Here is a 14433-nt window from a genome sequence, read left to right as displayed (position 1 = left end):
TCACTAAAGCTTTCTGTATTCTGAACTCTTTGAAAGGCTTGTTTTCTTCTATTTTGATCTCAGAGGCAGAATTGAAAACTTAATATTATAGTTTCTCTCAGAAACTCTGTGTCCACAGATGCAAGACCAGAAACACTTCTAAACCTATATTCACAGGAGGACACATAAATCTGAAGTGCCCCTTAATTGTGCTAATATAATCTTTTTATGAAAATGGAAATAAATGCAGACTTATTCATCCAGGAAGAAAAAAAGTGAAATTCTTGATACCTGTGCTCCCCCAGTACTCTACAATCCTAAAAAGTTACATTTAAAAAGGTAGACAAAGTAATGTAAATATATACTCTTGATTACTAGCAGATTTCCCCCTCCCATATACAATGCAAAACCATGGTGAGTTATTATATACAATATAGAGTGTCGATAGTAAAAAAAAATTAGCTACCTGCAAGCTTCCAAATGAGGCTTGAAAACCACAGCATTATATTATGTTGTCTAAGTACCTCATGCTAAGCAATTGTACCACCAGAAAACTTCCTCTATAGGCCTTCCTGATTCTTGTCTAAGTTAAGGTCTGTGTCATAAATTTCAACATGAGAAATTATATTTACTTAAGAAAAATAAAGGCCCTAACCTAGAACCACCAAGAATGGGTATTTAAAAAAAAAATCTTTGCATCCATTGACTCTTGGTTTTCCTTATACTACCCATGGAAAGCTGCTACATGTTAAGGTGATCAGTTGGGACAAGACAAACTGATTGTTCACAGCCTAGCCTTTCTCAACTGTTGCGATAAAAGCCAAAAAGGAAGGTAGCGCTGGCTTCTCACAGTTCCATTTGCCCCATAGAATAGCACTGTGCCCAGGTCATGTGACATGCAAACTGGTGGAAACACCGTCTCATTACAAAGGAGCACTGAAATAGAAGGCTGTGCAGTTTTATGGCCTGAGGGATGGGTGGGACAAGTGAGAGAAAAAAGGCAGAGAAGGACTAGGAGGGGAAAAGTACTGAGTCAGAGTGAAGAAGGGTATTTTACTCAAGATAACTGCCACCTCCCTGCCCCCCACCTCCGCCCGCCAAAAAAGAGTCTCAGCAGAGGTGACCAGAAAGCATCTCAGTTGAGGCCCCCAACGAGAATGTCTCCAAAAGGAGGTTCTGGGCTATGGTTGTAGGTATGCAATCAGTATGGCCACATGGGGGTGGAGGACTCTGTCCTTGACAGTGACTCCCTCCAGAAACTTGAAGAGCACCAATCAGCTATGCACCAAGCTTGATTCAGAGAGGACCACTTTCCCACATGAGCTACTAGGCAAAGCCATAGCAATTTCTCATAGTCAGAAAAGGGATTGCACACAGGATTTTACCCTGGAGTCAGAGTCCTCATTAGCTCTGCAATGCTGAGAATCTGCCTTTCAGTTGAGATTAAACCAATGCAAGGGATGAGTGTGTGCTTCCTATGCAAAGCACTCACACACTCCTATGAGATGCCTCTCATTTCTAGTTTCTGACACCAAGAACAACCACCCAATCATTATCCCTATGTCCATAGGCAAAGATTACTGATGGGGGAAGTAGTGAGAAGCCTGGCCAATTTATTTGATTCAAGTCACATTTATCTGCTGACTCAGTGGGATTAAAAGCAGGGTTAGAGTCAAGAAGTTTTCACTGTCTTTCACAATAGAGGTGACCAGAGTTGCCCAAAACAGGCTCTGTTTTGAGGTTCACGGGGCCATTTCTTTCTTTCTTTTTTTAGATTTTATCTATTTAGACAGAGGGGAAGGGGGGGAGAGAAACATCAATATGTGGTTGCCTCTTGCACACCCCCTACTGGGGACCTGGCCTGAAACTCAGGCATGTGCTCTAGACCTAGAATTGAACTGGCAACCCTTTGATTCACAGGCCAGTGCTCAATCTGCTGAGCCACACCAGCCAGGGCTGCAAAGCCTTTTCTTGATGCTGCTCTTCAGATCCCATTGAGACCAATAAAAAATGTGCTTTAGCCACTCAATAATTTTACCAAATATCTTTTTTATTTTCCCCAGAATTTGATGGAAAAAAAATTCAAAAATTCAATACATTAATTGATTTAAACTAAAGATCATACAGTGCAGTAAACTGGAAAGACCCAATTTATTCCATTTACTATCATATGTTCACATTGCTAATTTTATAGACTTTTATAGCAGCAACCTCATGACAACATAGCCAAATAGAAGCTCAAACTTGAAATAGAAATGCTCCAAATTAGTGGCAAGATTTTTTTAATAAAAAATAATCAACCACTTCTCACAATGAAGTCAATTTTATTTTACAAAAACACAAAATGTCCCCAAATATATTTTCACATTTTTTAATGTTTAATTCTACCAAGTTGGGGTTGGGGTTTTATGATTATTTCCATTGCTTTTCTAGTAGCTGTTTTCTTTGTTCATTTATTGAATGAGTTCAGTATTTTTCATACATTGAAAGTCGATTATTCCAATTCCATGTCTCTTATGTTTCACAAATTTCCAAGTTCCAAGAGGTTAAGAGGATGCATAAGAGTATTTAAAAAAATGTAAAAAGCAAATCCACAGACCCACTGCAAGTTCCGATGTGTCTTGTGACATATACATCAGTTTTATTGTGCACAAGCCTTTTCCAAGCAAATACTAATTTATTGTTATCTGATTTATGAGAGAAAGGGAAAGACAGACAGATAGATATAGATTAGATATAGATATAGATACAGATATAGAAAGAGAGTTCTTGATTAAAGTTTCACCAAGGTATCATTTACTTCAGTTGTGTATTTACTTCAATACACAAATTATATCAGACTCTTTTCTAGAATGCCTTTATTCCTTGCAGGCTTCCACCCTGAAAAAACATCTCTCTCATTGATTTTAGCTAGAGAATTCAAATTCATGACTTCTAAATAACACTTACTTCTCATGGGTTTTCCAAAGATGCCTTTGGCATCTCAAAGATTAATATGTTCTTAAACACACTTTCATTTGAAGTACTTGTCTTTATTAAGATGTGGATTTAGAATGCCTTACAATTTTATTTACAATGTAAATGTTATTTCCTTGGCAGGTTTCCTACAAAGTTAAGGGATTAAAAAAGCATCAAACAACTTATCTGGAACTATGGGAAGAGAAGATAGTGGAACAAAAGGCTAAAAACTCAGAAGCAAATAACTGTGGCCCTACAATATTATGTATGACCAAGTAATTCTAGGTGGAGGGCAAATAAAATACATTTCTATATTCAAATTTGCATTTAATTTGTAGCTTTTGTACAAAGTGTGTTAATGCAAAAAAAGAATAAAAGAAAAAGAGTAAAAAGAAAGAAGAAAGAAAGACCATGAAAATGTAATCAGAAGATATCAAACTAAGGGAATAATTGGAATAAAACAATTCATCTACATGGCAAAATGGAAGTAACTTTCTGAAGGTAGAAATAAGTCTACCTCAGTAGTTAAATGTCATATCAAACATTAATTAAACAATTAAAAGAAAGCTACTCTCCAGGCTATAATATTTACAAGAGACTTAACCAAAGCATAATGACAGAGAGAAGTGGAAAATAAAAGGATGCAAAGACCAGAACTATGCAACTTCTACTAAAAAAACATGTGAAAATGATGCGGACTCTGGCTAGTGGTGTCTGAGGAGTTGTGGATGTGATGAACAAATTCACACGAACTGCAGAAGTCCTGTGGAGAAAAGGGATAACGAGGCCACTCTCTGAGTGAGAGAGCATGCTGACCCTTGCCTGGACAGGCTTTTGCTTTCTGGGAGCATTATATCAAAAAAGGTCATCATTCATTATTGTCAGGCGTTAATGATTAAACAATAGATAACATTAGAAGAGCTAGGAGGGCTTATTCTGAGTCAGGGTCAGTTAGCTAAAGGGCCATAAAACTTTGGGAATGAAAGTCATTTTATGCTTGGACCCTGGTCAGAAAGTTAAGAGCATTCTTAGCAAAGCAGTTTTTCACAGGATTTTGTACATTCTTTCTTAGGCCTGATTGCCTGGGGGAACTGCCCATTCCTACATGGGGCTGCATTCACCCACAGCATTGTTTCAGGCTTAAGTGAGGCAGGGGAAGTAAGGCAATCAAGAGATTAGGAGACTTTTTGCAGACAGAATGAGGACTCAGGCAATGTCAAAGCTGGGCGGTGAGGGTCCATCACCCCTTTTTTCTATAGCCCCCCAAGTCCTTCCACGAGGGCCCCTTTGCAACTGTGCCTGTCTTACATCATCCCTCCCTCGAGGAATCTTACCTATCATTGGCTAACCAGTCATCCTCCCAGGGCCAAGCCGGGTAAAATAAAAGGGGGCAGAGGCGGTGCCCCTGCCAGGAAGATAAGCTTTGTCTCCTTAGTTGCCAAGCTTCTTAGTTGCCTAAGGATCTTAGTTGCCAAGATCCTTACTCAGCTTTAGCCACAAGGGGGTTACAGCTTCTGAAACCAGGCAGGGTGGTTCCTGATATGGAAAGAAATATTAATATTGGGAAATATATAGTTAAAGAGAAATTAGTAAGAATAAATAGGTCACTCATAAAGATAAGACATTATACCAAAACTTTGTAAATATAATAGCATTATACATATATGCTAACTGTTGAGGACCACTTTGTGTGGTTTCAGAGACTGTAACCCCGTGCAAGTCAGGCCTTGAAAGAGGCCAGTAAGTCTCAACCAGAGCACCAGGAATGCAGGTGGCAGGCATGACCCAATACTAACACCAAGGGTTCCCATGGGAAATCAGGCCTAAAGAATACATTGTATCTTTTGAAGCTTGCTTTGCTTTGCTATAGCCCTGTTGGTGTAAACCAGATATTTAAGTTTAAAGCATAAGGAGTGAACTCCTTGTTTCATGAGATACGCCATAACAACCATCTGCTGTCAGCATGACTAACAGACTCTGACCTGAGGCAGATCTGTGTGTTTCTTCAATTGTTATCTATTGATGAAACATCAATATCTATCTATATCTGTTTTCTATAACTATAGCCTTTGGACATTGATTAACATATATGCTGTATACCCCTGCACAGACTGATCCCAATAAAAGCTATTTCAATGAAGGGCAAGGGGCATTCTCCACTAGAGGAAGTCACCACCCCTTTCCCACTGGAACAACAGATTGTGTCCTGGATGATGCATCCTCATCCAAGGCATCGGGAGGAACTCCGTGGGATGTTCCTACAACTAACAATGTACTCTTAAATCTATAAAGGAAATACGTAAAGAAATGCAAGTAAAAATATACGATTCTATAAATATTAAGATTCTAATGTGCCTCTGGGCTTGAGGAATCGGCAGATCAAATAATAGTACTTGCTTCATAGATTCCTAATGATGATAACCTGATTTAATATTTGTGTAGCACTTTTCTCAGGACCTGGCACTAAAGACACTTTATTTATAAAATGAAGTAAAATAAAACAATATGTGAAAAGACTTTTAAAAATCACCATTCAGGGTAATCAAATCAAATACAATGAGACTTCATCTCATCACTATCAGCCTAACATTTAAAAGCATCATGTTGTGATGATTATTTGTGGAAATGGGCTATCATACATTTCTGCTTTAAAAACAATTAGTAAAAACAACTGGGAGAAAAAAATAGTCAATGATTAATAAAAATTAGTATAGCATAAAAACAAATTTTTACATTCCCATGTGTTTGTTTTTTGAATGAAATTATAAAAAGAAAGAGAAAGAGAAAACATTTATTTTTTCAAGGTGGCAATAAAATTCAGCAAATAAATACATTTTCTTTCAATAACTTGAGTATATATTAAGCAGTTGCCATTGTCCAATCAGGCTGCTATAATAAAATACCATAGACTGGGTGGCTTATAAACAACAGAAATTTGTTTCCCCCAGTTCCAGAGGATGGGAAGTTCAAGATTAAGCCTCCAACAGGTTAAATGCTGAGGGCCCATTTCCTAGTTCATAGACAGCTGTCTTTTCACTGTGTCCTCCTGTGACTCACCTTTCTCAGATGGTGATATAATCATCTCTATTTAACCTACATTTTTAAGGACACTGTCACCTAAATAAATCTTAATTGGAATTTATTTCCTCCCAAAGTGTTTAATAGTTTTTTTTGTTTTGCACCTTTTGTATTGTATTGTATGTTGCAATGTCAGTAATCTGTTTTATTATTACTTATGTGAAGACAATATGTCTTTAGTAAATTGCTTTACATGTTTTTGCTTCAATTTGGTTTTCATAATCTATTTATAAATTTATATTTATCTTGCCTGAGTTTCACATTCCTCTTTGAATACATAAATTTAAAAATAAAATCCCTGGACTTCTGCCAAGATGGAGGCATAGGTGGGAACATTGTGCCTTCTCGCACAACCAAGTTTAGAAACAACAAAGTTTTAGCAACAAAAATGCAGCCAAACCACATAAAATTGAACTATATGGAAGTCCGACAACAACGAACTGTTCAGCCAGACAGGTAAGAGGGGTGGAGCCAGCAGCAGAGCCAGCAGCAGAGCAGGGTCAGGCAAGAAAGATCCCCTGACACAGGTGCGCAGGCAGCCTTGGGTGGATCCCAGGTGTGGGGTAGCAATGGACGGACTCAGTGAGGGCGCAAGGCAGCAAGCTGACTGCGATCACACATTCGCGTGCAGATAACCAGCGAAGGAGCAAGCAGTGAGACAGACTGCACAGGCCCCAGCAGTGGGAAGCAGCAGAGGAGACCACTATGGCCCATCTTTGACCCTGCGACCACATATAGCGTCACAACTCAGCAACCTGGGTGGCCCCTCCCTGGTGAACATCTAAGGCTCTCCTCCTCATACATAACAGGTGCGAACAGATCAAAACATGGCTCAAGAAGAACTCAAAGCCCCAGAGCCCATAAGTCTAAGTGACCAAGGAATAGCCAATCTATCAGAGGCACAGTTCAAAACACTGGTGATCAGGGTGCTCACAGAACTGGTTGATTTTAGTCACAAATTAGAGGAACAAATGAAGGCTACACTAATTGAAATGAGGGAAATGCATAGGAAACCAATAGTGATGGAAAGGAAACTGGGACTCAAACCAAGGGTGTGGACCAGAAGGAAGAAAAACTGACCAAACAGAAAAGGATGAAGAAATAAGAATTCAAAAAAATTAGGAGAGGCTAAGAACCTCCAGGATATCCTTAAACACTCCAACATCTGAAATATAGGGGTACTAGAAGGGGGAAAGGAACAGCCACCAATGGAAAACTTATTTGAACAAATAATAAAAGAGAATTTCCTCAATCTGGCAAAGGCAATAGACTTCCAGGAAATCCAGGAAGCACAGAGAGTCCCAAAGAAGTTGGACCCAAGAAGAAACACACCAAGGCACATCATAATTACATTAGCCAAGATGAAAATGAAGGAGAGAATCCTAGAAGCAGCAGGAGATAAGGAGACAGTTACCTACAAAGGAGTTCCCATCAGATTGTCAGCAGATTTCTCAGAAGAGACCTTACAGGCAAGAAGGGGCAGGAAAGAAGTATTCCAAGTCATGAAATCCAAAAACCTACATCCAAGATTGCTATATCTAGCAAAACTTTCATTTAGAATGGAAGGACAGATAAAGTGCTTCTCAGATAAGATCGAGTTCAAGGAGTTCATCATCACCAAGCCCTTATTATATGAAATGTTAAAGGGACTTATATAAGAAAAAGAAGATAAAAAAGATGAACAGTGACAAGACAGCAAACTCACAGTTATTAAGAACCACACCAAAAACAAAAGCAAACTAAGAGGACAGCTAGATCAGGAGCAGAACCATAGAAATGAAGATCACATAGAGGGTTAGCAACAGGGGAGTGGGAGGAGGAGAAGGGGGGAGAAGATACAGAAAATAAGTAGCATAGACAGTAGGTAGAAAATAGATAGGGGGGAGGGCAAGAATAGTAGGTGAAATATAGAATCCAAAGAACTTGAGACACGTGGTCATAAACTAAAGGGAGGAAATGGTGAAGGAGGGGGGTGCAGGGTGGAGGGGAATGAAGGGGGGAAATAGAACAACTGTAATGGCATAATCAATAAAATATATTAAATAAATAAATAAAATCCCAACCATTATTTCTTCAAGTATTACTTCTGCATTATGCTCTTTTTTTTGGATGTCTAATTACATGTATGTTAGATCTTTTCAGTATGTCTCTTATCTCCCTATGCTTTTTTCTTTATAGTCTATTCTTTCTTCTTTCTGTTCTTCAGTTTGGATATTTATAGTTATAGAGTCTCCCAGTTCAGAAATCCTGTGTTCTCCCTGCCTAGTATACTGCTAAGCTCTTTTAATGAGTCTTTCTTTATTTCAGAAGTTTTATTTTCTTCTTCTAGAAATCCCAAGTATTTTTCTTAGATTCCACTTCTAGGGTAATGCTATGTAACTCTTTCTCTACATCTTTGAACAAATCAATTATAGTTATTTTAAACTTATCAGCTAACTTTACTGTTTCAGTCAACTGTGGGACTGTTAGGTCTGTTTCTATTGTCTATTTTTTCTCTTAGTTTATATTCAGGTGATTTTGTCTTTCTCAGATATGAAAATTTTAATTTAAGGATCTTGTGTTTATTCGGTTTGTCTAGACTGAAGTATACTTTCCAGAATTCCCTTTCTTTTGTTTCCAGATTCAGTGAGTCACAAAGGAAAATGTGCAGATAGACCTGGAATTGCTCTACTTTCCAGAAGTTGAATTCTCCTTCAACTTCTGTGACTCCTAAGCCAAATGAGTGTGTTAACTCTGTGATGAAGGGCCCTAGATTCATTCATAGTCTCTTCAGCAAGGTCAGAAGCAATAGTCCTGAAGTAGTTAAAAGCAATAAGAATAGATATGAATTTTACTCCATCTTTGTGAGGTTCTAGCTCATGGTGGGTTCTAACCTATATGTATCTTTTTAAAATATTTTATTTATTTATTTTTAGAGAGAGGGGAAGGGAAGGAGAAAGAGTGGGAGAGAAATATCAATGTGTGATTACCTCTCATGTCCTCTACTGGAGACTTTGCCTGCAACCCAGGCATGTTCCCTGACTGGGAATCGAACCCTTTGCTTCACAGGCCCGTGCTCAATCCACTGAGCTACACCAGCCAGGGCCCTATGTGTATGTTTACTAATGAGGTCCATTTTACTCCCTCTTTCAATATTCACAAGGGACTATAGGCTGTTATTTGCAAGGTAACTACTGAGCTGAGAAAGAGAAAATAAGAGGTTAAGTTAAAATGTTGAAAAGCTAACTATTCTTACCTAAATTTGGCTCTTTTTTCTAATTATTGTTCCCTGGTTGTTGCAAGCTTTTGGTTAGTTTCCAGAGTCCTGAAAAAAAGTTTATTTCTGACATATTTATCCCAGTTTACTCATTGTTTTATAGAAGGAATGTATCAATTAGCTTGGAAAGCCATAACTGAGCCTTTACTTAGTGTCTCCCTGATTTATTTACTCTTATTTTCTCAGCCAAAAATATTGACTGTCTTAAAAGTCCAACCTAAACCTCACATTCTCCAAAAATCTTTCTCTGAGATATTAGGTCCACATCAAACTTTCCTCCTCTGACATTTTGTATTAAGGTATAATAATTCACTCTCCTAAATCTCATGTAGATACTTACACATTGCCTGGGATCCTTTTGCACTGAGGAAGACAAGTGCATCATATCTAAATGTACTGCTTTTCACTATACTTTATATTAGTTTAATATATATATATATATATAAAATGTCCTCAAAGAAATACAAATTAAGACCCCAGTATGATGATAGCACTGCTCACCAACCAGAATGGTTGAAAACACTGACATCTATTAGTATTATGTAGAAGCAGTTATGTTTTCTTTTTTTATTTTTATTTTATTGATTATGCCATTACAGTTGTTCTATCTCCCCCTTCATTCCCCTCCACCGTGCACCCCTCACTCCTATGATTCCCCCTCTTTAGTTTATGACCATGTGTCTCAAGTTCTTTGGATTCTATATTTCCCATATTATTCTTGCCCTCCCCCTGTCTATTTTCTACCTACCGTCTATGCTACTTATTTTCTGTACTTTCTCCTCCCACTCCCCTGTTGCTAACCCTCCATGTGATCTTCATCTCTATGGTTCTGCTCCTGATCTAGCTGTCCTTTTAGCTTGTTTTAGATGTGGTTGTTAATAACTGTGAGTTTGCTGTCCTTTCACCGTTCATCTTTTCTATCTTCTTTTTCTTATAAGTCCCTTTAACATTTCATATAATAAGGGCTTGGTGATGATGAACTCCTTGAATTTGATCTTATCTGAGAAGCACTTTATCTGTCCTTCCATTCTAAATGAAAGTTTTGCTGGATAGAGCAATCTTGGATGTAGGTTTTTGGATTTCATGACTTGGAATACTTCTTTCCTGCCCCTTCTTGCCTGTAAAGTCTCTTTTGAGAAATCTGCTGACAGTCTGATGGGAACTCCTTTGTAGGTGACTGTCCCCTTATCTCCTGCTGCTTTTAGGATTCTCTCCTTCATTTTCATCTTGGCTAGTATAATTATGATGTGCCTTGGTGTGTTCCTTCTTGGGTCCAACTTCTTTGGGACTCTCTGTGCTTCCTGGATTTCCTGGAAGTCTATTGCCTTTGCCAGATTGGGGAAATTCTCCTTTATTATTTGTTCAAATAAGTTTTCCATTGGTGGCTGTTCCTTTCCCCCTTCTAGTATCCCTATATTTTGGATGTTGAAGTGTTTAAAGATATCCTGGAGGTTCCTAGCCTCTCCTCATTTTTTTAAAATTCTTTTTTCTTCATTATTTTCTGGTTGGTCATTTTTATCCTCCTTCTGGTCCACTCCTTTGATTTAAGTCCCAGTTTCCTTTCCATCACTATTGGTTTCCTGTGCATTTCCCTTCATTTCAATTAGTTTAGCCTTCATATGTTCCTCTAATTTGTGACTAAAATCAACCAGTTCTGTGAGCATCTTGATCACCAGTGTTTTGAACTGTGAACTGTGCATCGGAAAGTTTTGCTATTTCTTCATTACTTAGATTTATGGGCTCTAGGGCTTTGAGATCTACTTGAGCCATTTTAGGTCTGTTCTCACCCATTAAGTATAAGGAGCAGAGCTTTAGGGGCAGGGTGGGGCCTCCAGGGCGGGGTCGCTAGGTTGTGACAGTGTATGTGGTGGCGGGGTCAGAATGGGAAAATGGTGTCCCCTTCTCCTGCTTCCCACCGCTGGGTGAGGAGCGAAACCTTAGGTGTTCACTAGGGTAGGGTTGCTCAGGACGCTGGATTGTGACGCTATATGTGGGGGCAGGATCAGAGCCAGGAAATGGCGGCCGTCTCTGCTGCCTCCCATCACTGGGACCCGCTCAGTCCCGTCTCACTGCCCACTCCCTCGCTGGTCTATCTGCGCAGAACCGTGCCAGCACAGTCAACCTGCCGCCCTTCACCCTCGCTGGATCCGCCGGTTGCTCACTGGGTCGCGTTCATTAGGTCATTCACTGGGTCGGCTCTTTGCAACCCCACGCCTGGGATCTGTGTGCCAGAGTCCGTCTGACCGAGTTTTCCTGTGCAATCCCGCTCCACCAGCTGCTGGTTTCGCCCCTCTTACGGTCAGGCTAAAGAATTCGTTGTTATTGGACTTCTGAAAAGTTCAATTTTATGTGTCTGGCTGTGTCTTCTGTTGCTAATATTTTGTTGTTTCTAAACTTGGTTGTGTGAGAAAGCACGGTATCTCCACCTATGCCTCCATCTTGGCAGAAGTCAGCAATTATGTTTTTTATAAAAATTACTAGTATAATGTAGGCATAGAGCTATTATTTTTCGAGTATTTATTTTTCCATGCCTTTACACTGAAACTGCCTTCCTAATATAGTAGAATAGATAGACAATAGATAGATGATAGATAGATAGATAGATAGATAGATAGATAGATAGATAGATAGATAGATAGATGATAGATAGATAGATAGATAGATAAAAATTCATGATAGAAACTGGTTTATATGGTTTTGGAGAACAATAAATCTCACAATCTGCCATCTTCAAGCTAGAGAACCAGGAGAGCTGGTGGTGCAGCTCAGTGCAAATCAGAAGGCCTGAGGAAAAGGAGAGCCAATGGTATAGCTTCCAGTTCAAGACTAATGGTTTGAGACCCATGAGCTCTAATGTTCAATCAAGGACGGGAGAATATGGACATCCCAATCCAAAAATAAAAAAAAGAATTTTCTCTTTCTTCACCTTTTTGTGTAATTTGGACCTTCAGTGGATTAGATGATGCCTGTCCACATGAGAGCCATCTGTTTCACTCAGTCTACTGATTCAAATGGTCATTTCTTCCCGTTACACACTCAGAGACACACCCAGAAATAATGGTTTACTAGTTATCTGAGCATTCTTTAGCTGAGTCAAGTTGATGCATAAAATTAACCATCACAGCATATGTTGTGAAAAGTCAAACATCCTCTATTTTGTAATTTTATCCACTATGAGTCTCAGTTTGAAAATCAGTGATTTTTAGTCTATTTCTATATCTGACTATGGTACATAGGGATTATTGCAGGAAAACATTTACATCTATGGTACATTTATTTGCTTCTTAGCTTATCAATTTTCTATGTATAGATATTCCCCTTGCTTATCATCTTAATTATGGTGCAATTGCATTTAGCTTAGGTAATTTCTCATGTACATTTTCAAGAAAGACACATATGTAACAAATATACTCCAAGACTAAAAAATATCTATAAGTAGTTTTATTTTGCTCTTACACATTGGCAATTATTTGGTTCAACACAAAAGTCCAGATTCTTGGTCCAAATTGCCTTTTCCTCAAAGTTTTATATCACCGTTCCACTGTCCTCAAGTGTCCTCTGTTTCAGACAAGTATTTGGATATCCATAATTGTTGATAATCTGTGAAGAAAGCAGTGAGTGTTCTTACAGAAGGCACATGGAAGGTGTGAGTCTAATTAAAGTTAAATTATGGTGGGAGTGTACAGCAGAGGCCAGGATGGTGCTCATTGACATTCACAGGACACTGAAGATCAAGCTCAAAATTTATATTTTCTAGACAGAACAAAATTGGGGAAAGAAAAAGCCTTTGATATTAATGTTTTGTAGAGTCAAATTCTAGATCAGAAACCAGTATCAACAATCATTTTTTGTAAAGTACATGTGTCATTTAAGAAGCTTTGGGTGGGTGAAAAGGACCATATAGAAAAGTAATGATATTGGCTTAAATATACAGCAAACCACAACATTTGAGAACTGCCTAAAATAAGCGTGGAGTATACTATGTAGAAAAGGGGGCTAGAGTCTGTCTCAAGACAGAAATAGTTCAAATTCACACTGGGGTATTTAGAATATATCTGTTCAGGAAGTTAAATAATATGGTTTAGAAGTAGAATGTTAACTCAGATATCCCAGCTATGACTCATTTATTGGGCAATCACAGTTCTAGAAAAGGAAGCCTGTACCTGTACAATTGCTTGATTTGGAAACAAGCCAAAACAAGACACACACTTTGGCCCCTCTCAAAAAAGAAAACCCCTGATTTAAGGGCTTAGGGCATTAGTAGATACTTGGACACCACCAAATTATGACCAATTTGGAATTTGATTCTTTTTCAGACAGAAGGGAAACCCCTGTCTAATAGCCTGTATTGGAATGAGTACAGCCCTTCTTTGGATGTTATGCTGTTATTTTGCTCTTTCCTGTTGGCATGCAACTATTACATAAAAATTGCTCAATGTTTGGATGGTACGCTACATGTCCCTGTACTTGTGTCTTTATTATCATCTCTGGCCAGAAGCAGAGCCTAAGTATAAACCTCTCTTGGGGCAAACACACATTTGTCCGACCTTTCGTTCCCTTGTTCTGATTTTCTTTCTGATAGCTTGCTTTATTTGAATGATTCTTCTTTCATAATAAGAATCATCAAGTCAATAGGGTAAGTCTCTGCTAGACTTACTGATCTAAGTTATTTGGTACCATTTTAGTTTATGAGCTGAAGCTTAACTTAAATTTAAATAGCAGTAAGACCAGTATTCACTTATTGAAGTTAACTTTTTTTGAAGAAAGTTTTTAATACTAAGAGGTGGTAATTTCCTTACTCATATCTAGAGTCATCATTTCCTTTGGGAATATTGTTGGTGTTATAAATGGATAGTAAATAATGACATGCAAGAATTCAGATTCTGTAACTCTGCCCAAATATCTTTACCTTTTGTTATTCCAAATATTTAGAATGGAAGTAAATGCTTACAAAAAAGATAAAAATTTAGGTATCTATGACCCACATGATAGGAAAACATCTCTGGAATGAAATATTAAACTTCAAGCAAAACGAGTAAAGTTACATTAAGTGGAATTTTCTTTAAAAATTGTATTCATAGGCATAGAAGAGCAGAGTATGAAGCTTAGATGTAGTCTCCATTTTTTCTCACTATGTAACCCCCCCATGTCCTTAAATGGAC

This window comes from Artibeus jamaicensis, unplaced genomic scaffold, assembly GCF_021234435.1.
Source record: "Artibeus jamaicensis isolate MK-2021 breed Jamaican fruit bat unplaced genomic scaffold, CSHL_Jam_final scaffold_1019, whole genome shotgun sequence".
NCBI lineage: Eukaryota > Metazoa > Chordata > Mammalia > Chiroptera > Phyllostomidae > Artibeus > Artibeus jamaicensis.
The sequence above is the reverse complement of the archived record's forward strand: the minus strand, read 5'-3'. Positions refer to the sequence as shown.